Here is a 20,223-nt window from a genome sequence, read left to right on the forward strand (position 1 = left end):
GTACGCAGCACAGGAGCATCACTACAGGAAAGCACAAACTTCACTGCCACACACGTCCCTTCCTGGCGTACAGCACATTTGTCGCTTATTCGTAGAGCAGAGCAAACGTGGGTTCGGTCGACGCGTTCTTTTCTCAGCAGCAGTCGGTGCTGTGCCCCCGAGGCTTGCAGCAGCTGCAGTAGTCACAGAGTGACACCGCGAGTGTGTGGGAAGAAGCCGAGGCCCAGCTTTCCTTCAGCTGCTGAGTGTTTCCCCAGAAACAAGCGATCTCCATCCTTGGCAGGCCTTCCGAGAGCGTGTCCAACACGCACAACCACTTCCTGGTCCCACATCGCAGACTCGCTTCAGCCCCCGTGTGTGTCTCCACAGAGGACGCCCCTGCCCAGGCCTCGCCCTGTAAACCCGCTCCACTGGGCTTCAAACATGCACGGGACGCCTCACCAGGGTGGGACTGAGAAGAGTGCCCACCCGCGGGAGAACGATTAGCACTGACCGTCAACACACACTTTGGCGCGTTCTGCAGGGAGACTTCACGCATTGTTTTGTTGTTTGTTTGCTGTTTATTTATAAAGTGCGGCTACGCATCAGACGCCTCATCGCAGCGCTCAACACAAATGACAAGACATTACTGTGAGCCAGAATAGTTATACAAAGCAGATCATAAAAAAAACTTCACTAGCAGGACAAGAGTCAACAAATCAGCAATACGAACACAGGACAGTAAACTACCGAAGCCTGAAAGGTGTGTGTCCCTATTGTGCGCACATGCAAATGTACAGTGAATGACTGCAGAGGAAGGAGTGCATAGTGCGCTCACTCCGGTACCCAGCTGACATAAAAAAAAGTCAGGTCCCGGGCCGGCAGCCAATCACAGCGCGGCCCGGGAAATGACGTCACGGGGGTGTCCCGGGCCGGCAGCCAATCACAGCGCGGCCCGGGACAAAGGGGCGGGACTTAAAAAAGCCAGAGAAACGCCCCCGAATCGCGTTTTCCCGAGAAAACGTGATTGACAGCCTCTGTCTCCCAATGGCTAGCCTCCATTTATGGAGCTAGCCAATGAGAGACAGAGGCGGGTCATCGATCCGACATAGAACTCAAAAGGTTTTTTAGCGCATGCGCACTACGTGCGCACTTGCAGGCAATACCTAAAAAGTCAACACATCTCTAGGGACTTCCCACTTGGCTGCGGGACAAGGCAGGGATGCCCGTTATCCCCCTTGTTATTTGCACTGATCCTTGAGCCATTAGCAATTTGGATCCGGTGGGAGCCCTCCATTGAAGGTATCCGGTGGTCCGCTGTATGGGAAGATCGTATATCCCTATATGCAGACGACATCCTTCTTTATCTCACTTCCCCCAAAAAATAAATTCTAGAGCTCCTCAATGTCTGTGGAAAATTTGGGAGAGTGTTGGGATACAGGATTAATTGGGCTAAATCTGTCCTCTTTGTTCTTGCCGGCCTCCCGCCCCTGCTCCCTGCGAGCTGCCCCTTACGACCTACCGAGATGGCGTTCAAATACCTGGGTGTTTATGTTACATCAAACCCAGATGAGTTCTTTGCTCTGAATTTGAAACCCCCCCTGGACCGTTTTAAACGAGATGTGAAGGTGTGGCTCTCCCTTCCTCTCACCCTCCTGGGCAAAGCTTCCCTATACAAAATGATGTGCATACAAAAAGGTTTTGGGTCCACAACCTGGCCAGCCAGGACCTCAACAATTGCAAAAACAGAAAAACATGCGGCTGGTCAGACAATTTGGAATATCAATCAGGGCCCACACAGCCAATAAATGCTGAGTGGTCAGGCCTTTTGTTAGCAAAACATTTATTTAGAATTTGAAAAGCAAATCTTCAAAGTTGATAAGAAAATGACGTACAAGGAAAACACACCATCAGGACAGTCAAATCACAAAGCAAAAACAGGCAACTATATACACCAAAATTACAAAGTATACAAACATTGGAAAGGTGAATAAATCAATCTTTTTACATTAGATAGACACCAAAGAATCACTAGGACTTCAATACAAACAATACAAATCAATTGGAAAATCAAAAACATATAACATTAAGAATCAATACAAGACCAGTCCTTTGACTGTAATACCAGTGGACAGGCGGAATGCACGGTGGAAAAAGACTGCCTGCCTATCCACGAGACCTGTGACGCTGTATTATAACTAGTTGCAAACTAGGGCCCACCACAGTGGGATAAATTGGTCCCAAGTCGCACACTTCCTTCTTGTCACAGGCTGGGGGTCTACGCGTTTCGAACCAACAAAGTTCTAGGTTCTCCTCTGGACAGGGACTGGAGTAATCGCTGTAGGGAAAATTTAAGGGATGGTGTCAAAATAAAGGTATCACAATATACACACCCTCTCTATCTCGACATATGTACATGGAGGAGGAAATTTACCTGTACCGCGAGCACAGGTGATTGCACGGGTGACAGCGAAGGCTGTAAAACAGGACAATGGCTCTCTACAAAAGATATAGATAAAGGGGAAGCAGTCAAGCTAGAGTATTCAGTAGCTGTGGCATACTCACGGAGCTAATTGGTAAACAACGGAAGTTCAATTACCTGAACCAATTTGGTCGGTGTCAGAGGTTAATGGCGTCCGCCCAGCGGTACGCTGTTGTGAAGTGCGACCACACTCACATTCTTAATGTGCTAGAGAAAGAAAAGTGAGGAGTCATGAGTGCCCACAAAAATCAGTAGCCGCCAGGTACATGTAACCTGACCGCAAAACATCGTTTATGGAAGTCGGCGTTCAGCCTACCTGAGTGCCGTCTTGAAGTGCAAACAACTTCGGAGGTTTTCTCTCGTGTGGGGCGGGAATGAATCTGCCGCAGTTCAGAACTATAGGGGGCAATGGCAGAAACATGTAGTAATCTGTACAGACGAGCGGATACTATATTGATCCTGCCCGCGAGAAACGTTAGTCGACGACTTACATATCCAACGGAGATCAGGTCCGCTGCTGAAGGCGTTACGGGAGTCCTTGGCGCCAGCCAGTGAATCCGTTGTTAAAAGCTTTCTTGATAAGCGAAAGCGAAAAAGGACAACGGGGGCAGCCGAGGATGCTGGTATTCGTAGTCCAGCGGGGTCGCAACCCAGTAACCAGGCTGTTAATTGTACGTCACAGCCCTGGCAGCGTATCCCGCACAACAGCAGGCGTGAACTGCGTACCCGCAGTTTTCGCAATGTACCACCAGCGCACCCTTAATTGCCATAGACATAATATCCAATGCGTTGCGAGTCTAAAGGGCCTTGGGTCACATGTACACGTTCATAATTATAATCACAAAGTCCCAATACAATGCACATACATGAACTTTGTCTAAAAAGGGGGAAGTACATTTCATCAAACAATTACTATACAGTTAGAAGACGAAATGTGTAGCCAAGCACAGAAAAACATTCAAAGTACATTTAGATTTTGCAAGAATTTTTGTGCATGCCATTACGACATTGTGTGTTTCGGCGGGCTCGAACAGCATACATGGGGTACAGGCAGTTGTCACAGGGCATGACCACAGTTACAGAGCTTCGCTTCCCTACACAAAACAGGAGAATTATAAAGAGTGTGTTGAGATGGACAACCACAATGTAGCATGTGGATAGGACAGTTAAAAATCATCATATAAGCAGCACGGCTAAAGCTGAACGCAGAAAAGGAGTGAGATTACAGATTACCAAGTTCAGACATTTCGTTCAACCCAGAGTTAGAGGTGTCGAATTTCAAAATCAGATACGCCTCTTTTTGGGCGAGGCGTACATCAGGGTCTCCACTTCCTCCTCTGATGACCGCAAGCACGGTCCATTTCATGTCATTGGCTGAGTGTTTATGTTGCAAAAAGTGAGAAACAATGGGGGCTGACAGAGTCTTATTATTTATTCTTGATCGATGTTGGATGATTCGTTGACGAACCTCTTGGGTGGTCTTCCCAATGTACACCTTTTTGCACGGACATTGGATGGCGTACACTGTATTTTTAGTTTTGCAGTTTGTATGCTCTTCATGTCTCCAGAATTTGTTGCCATCTGTGAACAAAGACCCCTCCATAGTAAGGTCGCAGACTGTGCATGTGCCGCATTTCCGGTGCCCCTTCACAGGGTTTGACCCAAAGATGGTACTTTGTGGATCTTTTTTAGTTGGCGGCCGTGTCGATGTAATCATTTGGCCAATGCTCCTGTTCTTCTTAAGAGCGAACAAGGGTGCCCCCACATCTGGTAGCACTTCTTCAACCAGGTGCCAGGACTTCTTAATGATTTTTTGTAGCTGGTTAGTATGGGGCCCAAACGTTGAGACGCATACCATCCTTTGGGTTGGGGGTCTTGATCTTTTTTCTAGGAGATTCTCCCTTGGTGTCCATCTTGCCCTTTTCATAGAATGCTTCAGTAACTTTTGGGGATACCCTCTTTCGTGAAGTTTATTCACAAGAGCCTGGCCATGGAGATTGAATTGTTCAGTGGACGAACAGTTCCGTCGCACCCGAAGAAATTGTCCGTATGGGAGATTATCCCTCAAGCTCCGGGGATGGTAGCTTCTGTAGTGAAGTGCATTGTTTTTATCGGTTTTTTTCTGATATAGAGAGCACACAAGTCCATCTGTGTTGGCTGACACCTCGACATCCAGGAAAGGTAATGACTTGGAATCGTAGCTGAGACTGAATTTGATGTCGGGGCTTCTGTCGTTCAGCCAAGTGTGGAATTCTTCAAGCAAAGCGGGGGACCCATTCCAGATGCACCAGACATCGTCTATATATCTGAGCCATTGCTCTATGTGGTCTCTGTAAGCATCTGGATGTCGAGGTGTCAGCCAACACAGATCAAGACCCCCAACCCAAAGGATGGTATGCGTCTCAACGTTTGGGCCCCATACTAACCAGCTACAAAAAATCATTAAGAAGTCCTGGCACCTGGTTGAAGAAGTGCTACCAGATGTGGGGGCACCCTTGTTCGCTCTTAAGAAGAACAGGAGCATTGGCCAAATGATTACATCGACACGGCCGCCAACTAAAAAAGATCCACAAAGTACCATCTTTGGGTCAAACCCTGTGAAGGGGCACCGGAAATGCGGCACATGCACAGTCTGCGACCTTACTATGGAGGGGTCTTTGTTCACAGATGGCAACAAATTCTGGAGACATGAAGAGCATACAAACTGCAAAACTAAAAATACAGTGTACGCCATCCAATGTCCGTGCAAAAAGGTGTACATTGGGAAGACCACCCAAGAGGTTCGTCAACGAATCATCCAACATCGATCAAGAATAAATAATAAGACTCTGTCAGCCCCCATTGTTTCTCACTTTTTGCAACATAAACACTCAGCCAATGACATGAAATGGACCGTGCTTGCGGTCATCAGAGGAGGAAGTGGAGACCCTGATGTACGCCTCGCCCAAAAAGAGGTGTATCTGATTTTGAAATTCGACACCTCTAACTCTGGGTTGAACGAAATGTCTGAATTTGGTAATCTGTAATCTCACTCCTTTTCTGCATTCAGCTTTAGCCGTGCTGCTTATATGATGATTTTTAACTGTCCTATCCACATGCTACATTGTGGTTGTCCATCTCAACACACTCTTTATAATTCTCCTGTTTTGTGTAGGGAAGCGAAGCTCTGTAACTGTGGTCATGCCCTGTGACAACTGCCTGTACCCCATGTATGCTGTTCGAGCCCGCCGAAACACACAATGTCGTAATGGCATGCACAAAAATTCTTGCAAAATCTAAATATACTTTGAATGTTTTTCTGTGCTTGGCTACACATTTCGTCTTCTAACTGTATAGTAATTGTTTGATGAAATGTACTTCCCCCTTTTTAGACAAAGTTCATGTATGTGCATTGTATTGGGACTTTGTGATTATAATTATGAACGTGTACATGTGACCCAAGGCCCTTTAGACTCGCAGCGCATTGGATATTATGTCTATGGCAATTAAGGGTGCGCTGGTGGTACATTGCGAAAACTGCGGGTACGCAGTTCACGCCTGCTGTTGTGCGGGATACGCTGCCAGGGCTGTGACGTACAATTAACAGCCTGGTTACTGGGTTGCGACCCCGCTGGACTACGAATACCAGCATCCTCGGCTGCCCCCGTTGTCCTTTTTCGCTTTCGCTTATCAAGAAAGCTTTTAACAACGGATTCACTGGCTGGCGCCAACGACTCCCGTAATGCCTTCAGCAGCGGACCTGATCTCCGTTGGATATGTAAGTCGTCGACTAACGTTTCTCGCGGGCAGGATCAATATAGTATCCGCTCGTCTGTACAGATTACTACATGTTTCTGCCATTGCCCCCTATAGTTCTGAACTGCGGCAGATTCATTCCCGCCCCACACGAGAGAAAACCTCCGAAGTTGTTTGCACTTCAAGACGGCACTCAGGTAGGCTGAACGCCGACTTCCATAAACGATGTTTTGCGGTCAGGTTACATGTACCTGGCGGCTACTGATTTTTGTGGGCACTCATGACTCCTCACTTTTCTTTCTCTAGCACATTAAGAATGTGAGTGTGGTCGCACTTCACAACAGCGTACCGCTGGGCGGACGCCATTAACCTCTGACACCGACCAAATTGGTTCAGGTAATTGAACTTCCGTTGTTTACCAATTAGCTCCGTGAGTATGCCACAGCTACTGAATACTCTAGCTTGACTGCTTCCCCTTTATCTATATCTTTTGTAGAGAGCCATTGTCCTGTTTTACAGCCTTCGCTGTCACCCGTGCAATCACCTGTGCTCGCGGTACAGGTAAATTTCCTCCTCCATGTACATATGTCGAGATAGAGAGGGTGTGTATATTGTGATACCTTTATTTTGACACCATCCCTTAAATTTTCCCTACAGCGATTACTCCAGTCCCTGTCCTGAGGAGAACCTAGAACTTTGTTGGTTCGAAACGCGTAGACCCCCAGCCTGTGACAAGAAGGAAGTGTGCGACTTGGGACCAATTTATCCCACTGTGGTGGGCCCTAGTTTGCAACTAGTTATAATACAGCGTCACAGGTCTCGTGGATAGGCAGGCAGTCTTTTTCCACCGTGCATTCCGCCTGTCCACTGGTATTACAGTCAAAGGACTGGTCTTGTATTGATTCTTAATGTTTTTTTTTTTTTTTTTTTTAATTATTTTTATTGTTGCATCAGGCGGAACATGGGTGCAGGAGACAAAAACAATTCGGGGGAGCGTCAACATTCCGCTCTTCCCGATATTCTGCAACTTTTCAATGTCAGGTACATAGCTTTCATCGTGACGAACTTGTTTTTCATTTTCACCCCAAACTCCCTCCCCCCCCCCTTAACTCCTGATAAAGTCAGCAACTGAGAAGCCTCTATCAAAAGCCCCTCTTCCCGCCCTCCCACTCCCCTCCCTTTTCTGCAGCATACCCCCCTTTTCCGCCACCCCCCTCGACCCCCGAGTCTCTCGCATCCTCTAAGTCTTGACACAGTATATAGGTAATTCAACGACCCAAACCCTCCAGAAACAACTATGTTGGATTCAGTGACAAACGTGCCTCCCCGGCTGTCTCCCCTGCCACCCGCCCATTCTCCCCGGACAGTCCTACTCCAGTCCATGGTAGCGCCTCCACTTAGTCCATATTTTTCGAAATTTCCGAGGGCACCCTCTAGCTTTGTAGGTCACTCTTTCCGCCGCCATATACATATCTAAGCCCCTCCTCCATTCATCCAGGTTGGGTTTCCCAGGCGCCCCCCACATTCGTGCTACGTCTCTTTTTGCTACTACCAAAGCCAGCAGCAGGAAAATGAGCAGGTATCGTGTGATGTCTACTTCCGTCGACATGCCCAAAAGCGCCAGTTTGGGATCCCTAGGAATCTCCACCTCCAATACCATACTCAGTTCCCTGAATACCTCACCCCAATATTCCTGTATCACTATGCAGCCCCAGATGATGTGGAAGAAATCGCCTGTCTGACGCTGGCATCGTATGCAAGAGGTGTCGGTCACCCTCCCCATCCGGGCAAGCCTCACTCTATCGAAGTAGGCCCTGTGAAGGATCTTAAACTGTATGAGGCGAAGCCTCGATTTTATGGCCACTTCCCTCGGGTGCATGAGTGCTAGTTCCCAATCCAGGTCCTCCATCGTGCCCACATCTGCCTCCCACCTCTCCCTGAGTGTCCGCAAGTCTCCCAACATATTATTTGTCAGTGTTTTGTATGTCATAGAGATTGCCCCCCTCTGTATCTGCTCCTGTAGTAATCGGCCCTCAAGTGGTGCAAACTGGGGTATGTCTGTGAGCGATATGTGCTGAGCTCCCCATGCATGTCTCAACTGCAAGTATTTATAGTATTGGGTGTTCTGGAGGCCAAAGTCCTGCTGTAGCGCCCGGAAAGTTTTAAGTTCCCCCTTTGCTATGACATCTCCCACCGTGGAGATGCCAATGTCATCCCACCTGTGGAATCCCTTCAGTTTATGTAGCTCTGTCAGCCATCTACACGACCATAGGGGTGCCTGTCGGGTGAGCCTTTCATGCCAGCCCATTCTAATTGTCGCTCTGCGCCACGCCGTCAGGGTGATCTTCGTCGCTGGTAGGAGCTGGCGGCCCCCTTTCCCACCATACAAAAAGTGTAATACCGTCTTGTTGCCCCATTTGGATCTCTCTAAAGCATAAGTGGGATGGTCAGCCGGGGCGTGTAACCAAGCATTGATCGGGGCAAGGTGTTCTGCCCAGTAATAGGCCTCCAGATTAGGCAGCGAGATACCCCCATTGTATTGATGGCGCTGCAGGGTCGTGAGTGCCACCCGGGACTGCTTCCCCAGCCACAAGAAAGAGCGAAGGTCAGCATGGATTGTCCGCAGTGTCGCTTCTGGTAAGGGATAGTACTCATTTTGCAGGGCATATAAAAACTTTGGTAACAGGATCATTTTATACAGGGCGGCTCTGCCTAACATGGTGAGCGGTAGCGGTCTCCATCTATCCATCTCCGCCTTCGCTGCCACCACTACCCTATTTACGTTGTCTGCGTATGAGCGCCGCCTATCCCTGGTGATAAACACCCCCAAATACCGGAAGCCTTCCGTCGTGTGAATGAGCAACTCAGGCAGGCACTCCCCCCGCGGCTCACCTTGCGGGTCGTAGAGAATCGACTTATGCCAATTTATAGTGTGTCCGGCCACTGCCCCAAATTCGCCCAGTTCCTTGAAGAGGGCCGGGATCGTCCTAGCCGGGTCCGTCACATATAGCAGCACGTCATCGGCGTACAGGGAGATCTTCTCCTGGTCTGTTGCCGAGGCCCCCCAGTGAAAACCAGTCACCTCCTGATTGAGCCGGATACGGATCGCCAGGATCTCAATCGTAAGGGTAAAGAGGAGTGGGGACAGCGGGCACCCCTGACGTGTCCCCCGCTCTATCGCGAATTCTCTCGACATTCGCCCATTAATCCGCACTCTCGCCCTCGGGTTCGAGTAAAGAAGACTCACCCACTGTCGGAACTTGGGTCCAAACCCAAAACGCTCAAGCGTTCCCATCAGGAAGGGCCAGTGGACCGCATCGAATGCCTTCTCCGCGTCCAATGAGAGAAACCAGTGTGGCTCCCTTTTGTCACAGACTTCCTGGAGCCAGTTATGGGTGCGCCGCAGGTTAAGTTTAGTGGCCCTGTCCGGCAGGAACCCGGACTGGTCCGGGTGCACTAGGTCCGCTATGACCTGTCGGAGTCGTCGTGCCAAGATGGTGGCGAGGATTTTATTCTCACTGTTCAGAAGGGAAATAGGGCGATATGAAGAACAGTCCTCCCTGGGCTTGCCCTCCTTATGGATCGGGATTATGGTGGCCAGGGCCAGGTCCGGCGGGAGACCTCCGGAGTCAAACGCCCCCACATAAAGTGATTTCAAATGACGTGCCAGGAGGTCCCCCGTCCGTTTGAAAAACTCCGCCGGGAAGCCGTTAGGTCCCGGGGTTTTCCCAGGTTTCAGGACTGCCACTGCCTCCGTAATTTCTTCCAGGGATAGGTCGGCGTCCAGAGCCTCGCTATTTTCGGGGGTCAACTGCGGCACTTCCATACTACCCAGGAACGACTTTACCACCTCGCAATCTCCGAGGTCCCTAGCCTTGTAGAATTCTTCAAAATAGTTCGCAAAGGCCTCTGCTATCGCGACATCTGTTGATGCTCGTGCCGAACCCGGGAGCCCAATCCAATCAACCCATCTGGCCGCTTGCTCCCGCCTGCTCAGCCATGCCATGAGTTTCCCGGATTTGTCGCCTACATCATACAGGCGATGAAGGGTGGCCAGCGCCTGCGTGCGCGCTTCGTCCGTGAGCAGTTCCCTGTATAGCCGTTGAGTGTCTAGCAGAATCCTTAGATGTCCCTCCCCCTTCGTCCTGTGGTATTCAGCTTCTTGAGTCAAGATGTTGGCCTCCTCCTGCGCTATTTCCTCAGTGCGTTTCCTTCTGGCCTCCCCCACCCTGGAGCTGAAGCGGTCTCTCAACACGGTTTTCATGGCTTCCCATAGCGTAACTCCCGATTGCACCGACCCCTCGTTTTCCGCCACAAAGACTTTGATATCCGCTCTAATTCCCCCTAGAATTCCAGGAGTCTGGAGATCCCACGGCGACATACGCCACTGTGCCTTTCCACTCCCCCTACCACGTCCTATATGTACAAACAGCGGGGAATGGTCCGAGACACCCCTCGCCCTATATTCTGCCAAGTCCCCCGTCGAGAGTTCCTGCCTCGTAGTGAATATATAGTCCAATCTAGAAAAAACCTTGTGGGCCCCTGAGTAAAAGGAGTAGGCTGCCTGTACAGGATGGAGCCACCGCCACACATCAGTGAGACCAATCGCGTCCATTCTACGGGCCAAAGCAGTCACTGCCGTCACTGCGTGAGAGTCCCCCGATCTATCACTGGTCGTGCACATCACATCGTTGAAGTCCCCTCCCATAATCTGTGTCGTGTCAGCAGTGGCTAGCAGTATGTTCGTGATCTCCTGCATCGTCCGGTTTTGTAATTTGGGTGGAGCATATACTGACAGCAGCGTGTACCTGCGCCTCCTCCATGTCCCCTGTACCCCTGCAAACGTGCCCTGCGGGTCCAGCCATGTGTGTGTCACCGTGAATGGCGTCGTTTTCCTTATGAGTATTGCTGTGCCCCGTGAGCCCGTCGTGTATCCCGCGTGTGCTAAGACTGTGTACTGCCCACGTGCTAGAAAAGCACAATGGTTCCCCCTCAAATGTGTTTCCTGGAGGAATATGATGTCTGGTGCTATGCGTTTAATATAGGCATTGACCAAGCCCCTCTTAATTTTGGAACCCAGGCCGTTTACATTCCAGGTTAGCGCCTTTACCCCAGCGCCCTCCCGGCTAGGTTCAGCTAGTGTACCTGCCATTGCACTTCACACTGACCACCGAGTGCCCGATCCCGGGTCCAGGGCAGTAGCAAGGGTAAGCTCTGCTGCTTCACTGACACCACCCCCCTCCCCCCCCCAACTCCCCAACTCCCCAACGTGAGGAAACAACAGTACCAACATGCCCCCCCTCCCCCACCCCACCACCCTCCCCTTCTAGCTGCGCCCCAACATGGGACCAAACCATCCATGGGAGTAGGTCATTCGCCCTCCCGCACATCCCTCCCCAGATTAAACTGTGTTCAGTTCAGACACCCAAAAAAGAAACTGTAGGGGGTGTGCCAACTTGCGTGCTCCTTGATGCCGAGCTGCTATCACATCCGAGCTGCATGTTCCTGCCTTCAAGAATGAGAGTCCTGAGTATCTACGATCGGGTCTTGACCCGAGGAGCCTTGCTCTAACTGGCGGATCTCCTTAGCCAAGGGGTGTAGCGATTCGCCCAAGAGGTCCATATCTTCCTCGCCGGATGAGGGGCCTTCCGATCCCTCCACGTCATCCCCCTCGGAGCGCACCCCTCGCCTCAGACTGCTGAACCTTGATCCCGCCACTGGGTCTTTGCCTGGGGATTCCGATCTGCCTCCCCTGTTGTTGGCCGATCCTCGGGTCCTATATGGCGTCGCCGCGCTCGTGTGCTGGGTCCTCCGTAACCTCCGTCGTTGCGGCTTCGGCCGCTCCCAGCTCGACCTGTCCCTCACCTCTCTGTCCATTGCGTCCCGACTGGCCGCCTCCCTACTGTTCAAGATAGGGCGCTCCTCCAACCACTGCCAAGCGTCTTCCGGGTGGGCAAAAAAGATAGACTTGTCCTTATATATTACCTTCAGCTTGGCGGGGAAGAGGAGCATGTATTTAAGATTCAGGGACCTCAGTTTCGCCTTCACCGCGTCAAAGGAGCGGCGTTGTTTCGAGACCTCCTGGCTGTAGTCCGGGAAGATCATTATTGTAGTGTTCTCAAGGCGGATCTCTCCCAGGGCCCTGGCCTCCCTCAGAATAAGGTCCCGGTCGGCAAAGTTCAAGAAGCGCGCTATAACTGGCCTGGGTCTCGCGCCCTCAGGTGGCTTGGCCAGAAGCGCCCTATGTGCTCTTTCAATAATAATCATTGAAAAACAATGGGGTAGACCCAGAAAGTCAACAGGACCTGGGTAGTTATATATTTATAGAAAAAGTGGTCCTAGACACAATTTGTTAAACCAGACACAATCAATGTAAGTGTTAATTATTCACACTAAGTAAGGGGTCAGATTTAATCTGAACAAACAAAAGGAGATGTATTATTAGCTAATGCTGCTATCAATGCGAAAGAACCCAACAAAACAGTAACAAAACAATTTATACTGCAGTTTTATTTACATATTGATAAAAAATTTGGCAATAAGAGAATTAGAAAAAGGGGGGTGCTCAAGTGATGAGAAGGAAAGGCTGAAAGCACAGGATTTAGAATAGGTTCAGTGCAAAACAAGAATTATATTTACATTGCACAAAAGTAAAGCCTACCCCTACAAAGTATATACACACTATTATAAACTCGTTGACGGTTATGCCCCCCTTTTAATTTCCTAAAGCCTGTACCATTTTCCCAGTCCCCGTGTATAATAGTGTGTATATACTTTGTAGGGGTAGGCTTTACTTTTGTGCAATGTAAATATAATTCTTGTTTTGCACTGAACCTATTCTAAATCCTGTGCTTTCAGCCTTTCCTTCTCATCACTTGAGCACCCCCCTTTTTCTAATTCTCTTATTGCCAAATTTTTTATCAATATGTAAATAAAACTGCAGTATAAATTGTTTTGGTACTGTTTTGTTGGGTTCTTTCGCATTGATAGCAGCATTAGCTAATAATACATCTCCTTTTGTTTGTTCAGATTAAATCTGACCCCTTACTTAGTGTGAATAATTAACACTTACATTGATTGTGTCTGGTTTAACAAATTGTGTCTAGGACCACTTTTTCTATAAATATATAACTTTCAATAATAAAGCATGTAGAAAATGGCGCCTCGGGGAAAGTAGCTTTCAGCCAGGTCAGGAGGAAGGCGGCCATGTCCTTTTTCTCAATCCCCTCCCTAAAACCTACAAAGCGGAGGTTATTGCGCCTGGACCTGTTCTCAGCATCGTCCACCTTCCATTGGAGGTGACGGTGCGCAACCTGTAGCTCTGCCATGTCTTTCTTGAGCGTAGTGATCGCCTCCCCGTCTTCCTTCACTTTGTCTTCCACTGCCGTTACTCTTTCGGACAGGTTCCGGAAGTCCTGGCGCAGAAGCGTCACCTCGGCCCCAACCTCGCCAATCTTGGTCTCTAGGGCAGATCGCGATGCCTGGATGTCCGTTCTGGACGCTTGGATGGCCTCCAGTAGCATGGCCGTGTCGGTGTGGGGGCCTGGATGGTCTGCCATGGACCGTGGCGCCGCGAAATTGTCCATAGGTCCCTGGCGCGGGGGTTTGGGTGCCGGGTTATTCTTCCCCATCTCCTCACCGCACAGCCGCCCAGGAGAATATGCCGGGATCCCTGCTTCTGTATGGGAGCGCCGGTCAGTGTGTGAGCCGCCGGATGACGAGAGCGTGGGTAACTGCCTCCACGTCTCCCCTCGTCCAATAGTCCCCCAGGCCCTGGGTCTCTCCGCTCGGTTCACCTGCAGGGTGCCCGTGACAAGATCAGCCCCCTCTCCTGTGGGCCATAGTCTCGCCGCACTCTGTGAGCCGTCCCCGCCACGTCGCTGCTGATCCCAGCGCCCCCGGGCCACTCCACCATCAAGGTGGCTCCAGCCGGCGCCCGTGGAAATGGGTTGGTGCTCCGGCGAGGGTCGTCCCCCTCACTCCCTCCGCTCACCGTAGGTGTCTGGTCCACCGCCCTCAGTGGTGCGCCGCAGCAGGAGCCGGGTGTCTTCTCCCGTCGCTCTATCTCCCGCCGGCGGCCATCTTGGTGCAGGTCACCGATCACCGCACGTATATCTCCAACTGCCCACCGCAGGCTCTCGGTCTCCTCTGAATGTGTGTAGGTCTCCGGATTCACCTGGCGGAGGGCGCCGGCTGTGGACCCGCCGGTCGCGGCTCTAGTCAACCCGCGGTCCCTCTTCCCTCGCGGCCGCCATCATGGCCGCCGTCCCCTCGCCGTCAACTTCCTCAGACGCGATCCACCGGCTCCGGAGGGCTGAGACTTCTCAGGCAACTCGCTCCCGTTCTCAGAGTATGAGAGGTATGCTCTGGCAGCGCTGCAAGGTCGGTTTTGACGGATTACAGGCGGAATACGGGGCAGCTTGGCCGGAGTTCCGGTGTGGCACGTCTAGTCAGCCATACTGCCCGCCTGAATGTCACGTGGTTTGTGAGGGTCCCGGGGCCCCGCCGGTCTCCCTCACAGTGGCTGGAGTGTCATCACAGGCGAAACGGCGCCTGCCGTGCCTCTGCACGTACCTTGCTGCTCCACAGGGGTCAAAACCACGGTGCGACTCGACTGCTCCCCACCGTCATGCAGGCCGTGTCTCAATGTAGTGGGCGGGGCCAGTCCTCCGTTCCCCGGGTGTTCCCGCCGTCGGTGGAAGGGTGGCTCACAACGCGGCCCCCAGACTGCTGCAGCGCCCCACTGGGTCCACCGCCGGAGTCAATCTCCTTATGCCAGGAAGTCGGGGGACCGAATCGTGGCTCTCAGCGCCGCCGGCGATCCCTCACTACTCCGGGCGCCATCTTGGTGTAGGTCTCTCCGTGGTGGCTGCTCTCCGCCGGGGATGGGAGGCAGATGCAAGCGCCGGTCCGGGGTGTGCAGTCTCACAGCATTGCCACCCACCTTCCGCAGGTCCGAGCAGTGGGGCCAAGATCCAGCCTGTACTTCGCTCGGCTCGCTCTGTCGCCGGCGGCCGCCATATTGGTGTAGTCGGGCGCACGAGCGGATGATTTCGGAGTGATTTTTCCGTTCTGAGCGCCAATATATTACTCGTTTCTCGCCCTCCGCTGGTGCAGGACACCATCAGGTTCCCAGCCGTCGTTTCGGGGATGGTACAGTTTCGGAATTTTGTCGGATCTTGAGGCAGCTCGGCAGGAGCTCCGCTGTGGCACGTCCTAACCGCCCATGCTGTTGGCCACGCCCCCCCGATTCTTAATGTTATATGTTTTTGATTTTCCAATTGATTTGTATTGTTTGTATTGAAGTCCTAGTGATTCTTTGGTGTCTATCTAATGTAAAAAGATTGATTTATTCACCTTTCCAATGTTTGTATACTTTGTAATTTTGGTGTATATAGTTGCCTGTTTTTGATTTGTGATTTGACTGTCCTGATGGTGTGTTTTCCTTGTACGTCATTTTCTTATCAACTTTGAAGATTTGCTTTTCAAATTCTAAATAAATGTTTTGCTAACAAAAGGCCTGACCACTCAGCATTTATTGGCTGTGTGGGCCCTGATTGATATTCCAAATTGTCTGACCGCGCGCATGTTTTTCTGTTTTTGCTATACAAAATGATGTCACTCCCTCGCTTCCTGTATCTCGTGGAAAATACTCCGTTCCCGGCTTCCTATTTCACAGCGATTGCGGCGGCGGTCTCTAGCTTGTTATGGGATGGGAAACCAGCGCGTATTGCACAAAGCAAGCTGGTGAAGGACTGGTACGACGGAGGTATCGCACTCCCAAATATCGAGCTGTACTACTGGGCGGCCCACCTCAAGCAAATTAACTACTGGTTGCATGCCCCGCAGACTGCGCCTGCATACTTAGCAGACAGACAGTGCTTGGAATCCAGAGGTCTGTTGGGGACCCTCTACAGTCGTGGTGTGGCCTCAGACCTATTGGGACCTACACGCCACTCGGTGCAACTCTGGTACAAAGCACATAGGCGCCTTCATTGCTCTGATCTTATCACACAAATGACACCCTTGTGGGACTCGCACAGGTTGGGTTCTTTATGCAGCAGTAAGGGGTTCCAGGCCTGGGACAACATAGGCATTTCAGTGGTAGGAGACCTTTGGAAAAAACGCAAGGTGGTGGACTTCTCATTCCTGCAAACCAATTACGATATGGCGCAATCGGAGCGATTTAGATATATCCAAATTCGACATGCTCTGCAAACAGCCATCCCGGCGGGGATGGATCTGCAGGAATCCACCCCTCTTGGAGATAGGTTGCTGACTAAACATATGTCATGCAAAGCGACATCCTTCACATATCGCAAGTTGGTTAACAACCTTCCTGACATGTCCTCTAAACTGAGGCTGAGCTGGTCTCATGATATTGGTGAATTCGATGACTCGGAGTGGCAAGAGGCCCTCTCCTTCCCGCGGGAGATGGCTATCCCCTCCAGGCTTAAATTAGTCCAACTGAAAATATTACACCGCACATACTACACCAGAACGGTCCTCTACAAGATAGTAAAGGCTTCACATATGTATTGTCTACGTGGATGTGGGGAGGAGGGGACATTCTATCATACTATATGGGACTGTGGTCGGGTGGCAATGTACTGGACTGCTGTGATGCGCACCATCTACCAGACCATAACTGTTTCCCTGCTGCCCGTTCCCCGGCGCTGCTTGTTGAATATATGGGAAGCAACTGACCTAACCCATCGTCAACAGGATTGGGCTATGTTGGGTATGATGATGGCGAAACGCAATATTGCCAAGCTGTGGGGCTCCGATGTGCTGCCTACATTAAGGGACTGGTGCAGGGACATGGATGAAGCAATGGTGGCCGAAAAAGCGGTATTTATCCACCGCGGATGCCCTGGGAAATGGGAGCGAATATGGGGTGCATGGAATAAGTTCAGGGGTGATATATGTGAGCCCCCGTGGCTAGACGAGGAAGAGGTCATTTCAGATTGAGAGTTATAATTACGTGCACGTATGCTATTTTATATATGTATCCGATCTGCCAGAATGCCTACTGATTTAAAGATGCTATACTAAATGGACCTGACTGTAAATGTACCATATATGTTTATGATGCTGCAACTGTATGTTTAATCGCCTTCCATGTTTAATACAATAAAAACATGTTTAAAAAAAAAAAAAGTCTCATTGTACTGAGTGCATTGGGGTTAGCACTGATGCGTGGAGTTGTACGAGGGTAATCCGCGACCAGGGGTGCTTGTTTGCAGTATGTTCACAAGCGGAGGCAGCGTGGCTGGGAGTGACTGGAGTCCCATTGCAATTGAAAGGCTGGTTGGTACCCTGCCTCTTGCCCTCAAGAAGTTAGGGGCACGTCCCTTTTAATGTGAGCTTAGCAGTGGAGTCACTGTGCCCTCAGTGAGGCCTCAATGTGCTTGTTCACCCCCTCATTCCATCGCCCTGTGCCCTCTTAAGGATGCAGAAGGCGCATCTTTGAAGCTGTCCGCTTGAGAGAGTCGCCCACCTTTTAACCTCATATTGGTTTATTGGGCGTTTGGCATTAGAATCTAACTTTAAGGTAGCACATCAAGATTTCTGGCAATTGTATAGTTGTTAGTGGGTTTGAAGAAGGTTTTTCAGTTGTATGTTTAGTATAGTACAAAAACAATATGAGCTGCAAATAAACAAATTGGACTTTCACGGTGGGGGTAATGCCTTATGTTATTTTAACAAATCCTGTTATCAATTTTTGTCAAAGCATTTTATGCATAACGGTTTAGTACTCCATCCATTCGTAATCCGCCCCAGCGCTCATTCCATTCTCTTTGGAAGAATGAGAGGCTGAATTGGCAATGCCAGGATCTGAACATGTGACCTGGTGATCACGCACAAATCTCAGTAGTGAGTGCTTAATACACGACTTATTTGAAGCATATGCTTATGGTTTTTTCTTTGAATATATCATATGTTAGACTCTAATATGCTGTAATATAGTCCCATTCCCATTAAAGTCAGGAGGGCAGTGTGGCTAGATTTTAATTTGCTGTCATACTGTTATTCATTCCTCATCTCGAGTGAATGATCAAACTTTTCTAGAGCTATGCAGAGGAATGAGGCAAAATGTACCACACCATATGCATGCTATTTGCAAGCGTACCTAAAATTGAGGGCAGGAACTGGAGTGTGCGGTGGTATGTGCCAGCTGTATGAATAGGTAGTTGCAAAAACTGGTTGCAAATTGTGACTAGTATTCGTGCAACCAGTAAAGAATTTTACAAACTGACTTATGTACTAATGAATAATTTCGAAAGTTCCTGTTCATAGTGGGTCACAATCTGACCCACCTTATGAATAATAATGAGGTTGGTCGTAAATTACAACTCGCTACAACAGGAGGCCAGCACAGGGACGGTGACCAGCTGGGGTCATCAGACCGCCATGTCTGTGATCACAATTAAATAAAGCTAATTTTCTTTTAATTGTAGCTTATTTTCATTAAAGGAAAGTGACTGGGTTTAACCCCTTCCATGCTGGGCCGATTCCGCCGCTGTGCGGTAAACAAAAGAACAGGGCGGGGCCGTGACGAACCCCAGCCATCATCAGTACCCGAGCACCGTGGAGCGTGACGGCTGGGGTTCGTCATCAGCATGGAAGGGGTTAAAAAGAAACGCTTTGTTTTTTTGTTTTTTGTTTGTTTGCTTGAGAGTTGGCAGTGGCCTCGCGAACCACTGCCTATACCTCAGCAAACTTTTTATTTTTTTAATTCACATAGGGGAAGGGGCTTTAGGTGGATTCCTTCCCTTTTGTGACTGGGTTACCTCCTTATTTGAGGGATAGGTCACTTTTCAATGATTTACAGCTGGATATCGGTCGCAAAATATTGATTCATAGCATACTAAATCTGAATGTGCAACAGTCTCCTACAACGTGCCACTCCAGATAACAAAACGAATCAGTATCACTTTGTAATCCCATTTTGTTGTCGGAAAACGTTTTCTTGCTCCTAAAATGGAATTAGTACATCTGAGAAAAAGCATTTTTACGGCCGCAAGTGCCTAATCTGTGTTAATCAGTACACGACTCTAAGTGTTTTATTCGATTCAGAGGTATCCATGTTTCTAAACACTGATGCTCTCTAAGAACAAGTAGTGGGTTAGGGACTCGCTTAATGTAGTAGTAGTAGTAAAAAAAATCCTTACGTCCTTTTTTTTAATCACTTTTAGTGCAAGCATCACTGTGTATTATTCCCACTACCGCTCGAACATCTTCAGTTCTTTTAGTTTAGTGCAAACCCACTTTTTTGCGAAAAAACAACAAAGGAAACATCTTGCAACAAAATTGTAATAATGTTTTCAGTCGTTGTTTTACAAGCGTCAAAAAAAATCTGAGTTTAAGAGTGATACTTTAGCAACATGTGTTTAATCGATTTACAAGTTATATCTAAAGGTGACCACAGGGTGGCACTCACGTCAACAAATTAAAATCGGACGCAACATGAAATGCTAGCGAAATCGAGTTACTTCGGTTATTTAAGTAATCTCGCCAGCAACCAGCAGAACTTGAGTTTGACATTACTGATCGCTTATAATTATGTCCAGTTTATTTTTTACCAAAAAGGAATCAAGGAAAGGTGCAGTGTTTGCTTCTCAAATAAATTCTGAGCGATTAAGGCTGGGACGGATTCATGAAGCTATTCGTGCACGTTTAGTTTAAACCAAAATACCTTTTTTATGAGTGTAGAAACCACTTCTGAAAATCTCAGAAGTTGGTTATGCATTCGTAAAGGCATTTACTGTCGCAGACATTTTAGTGTGAGTTAATGTACGCAGAGCAGCGTGGAGTGGATATTTGAGGGCTGGATTCCTGGGTGAGGGTAAGCACACCTAAATCTGTCCATGTTGATGGGTATTCGCTCCATTCTAAACACTTTTCACTCTGAAAAATGTTTCTCATGACAAGGGCAGGCCAGGCGTGAGTCCCTTTCCGGGATGGGCAGGAGAAAGGACCCCCGTCCCCAGCCAAACAGTGTATGAGAAGGAGTTTCTCCACTA

At 49.4% G+C, this 20,223-nt stretch overlaps 1 protein-coding gene across 2 annotated transcripts in view; it reads left to right on the forward strand.

Moving 5' to 3' along the window:
- Positions 1-20,223, forward strand: part of WIPI1 (WD repeat domain, phosphoinositide interacting 1) — a 412,373-nt gene that overhangs the window by 261,765 nt on the left and 130,385 nt on the right. The window lies entirely within an intron of this gene.

The sequence above is a fragment of the Lissotriton helveticus genome, chromosome 7, assembly GCF_964261635.1.
Source record: "Lissotriton helveticus chromosome 7, aLisHel1.1, whole genome shotgun sequence".
In the NCBI taxonomy this organism is placed as follows: domain Eukaryota; kingdom Metazoa; phylum Chordata; class Amphibia; order Caudata; family Salamandridae; genus Lissotriton; species Lissotriton helveticus.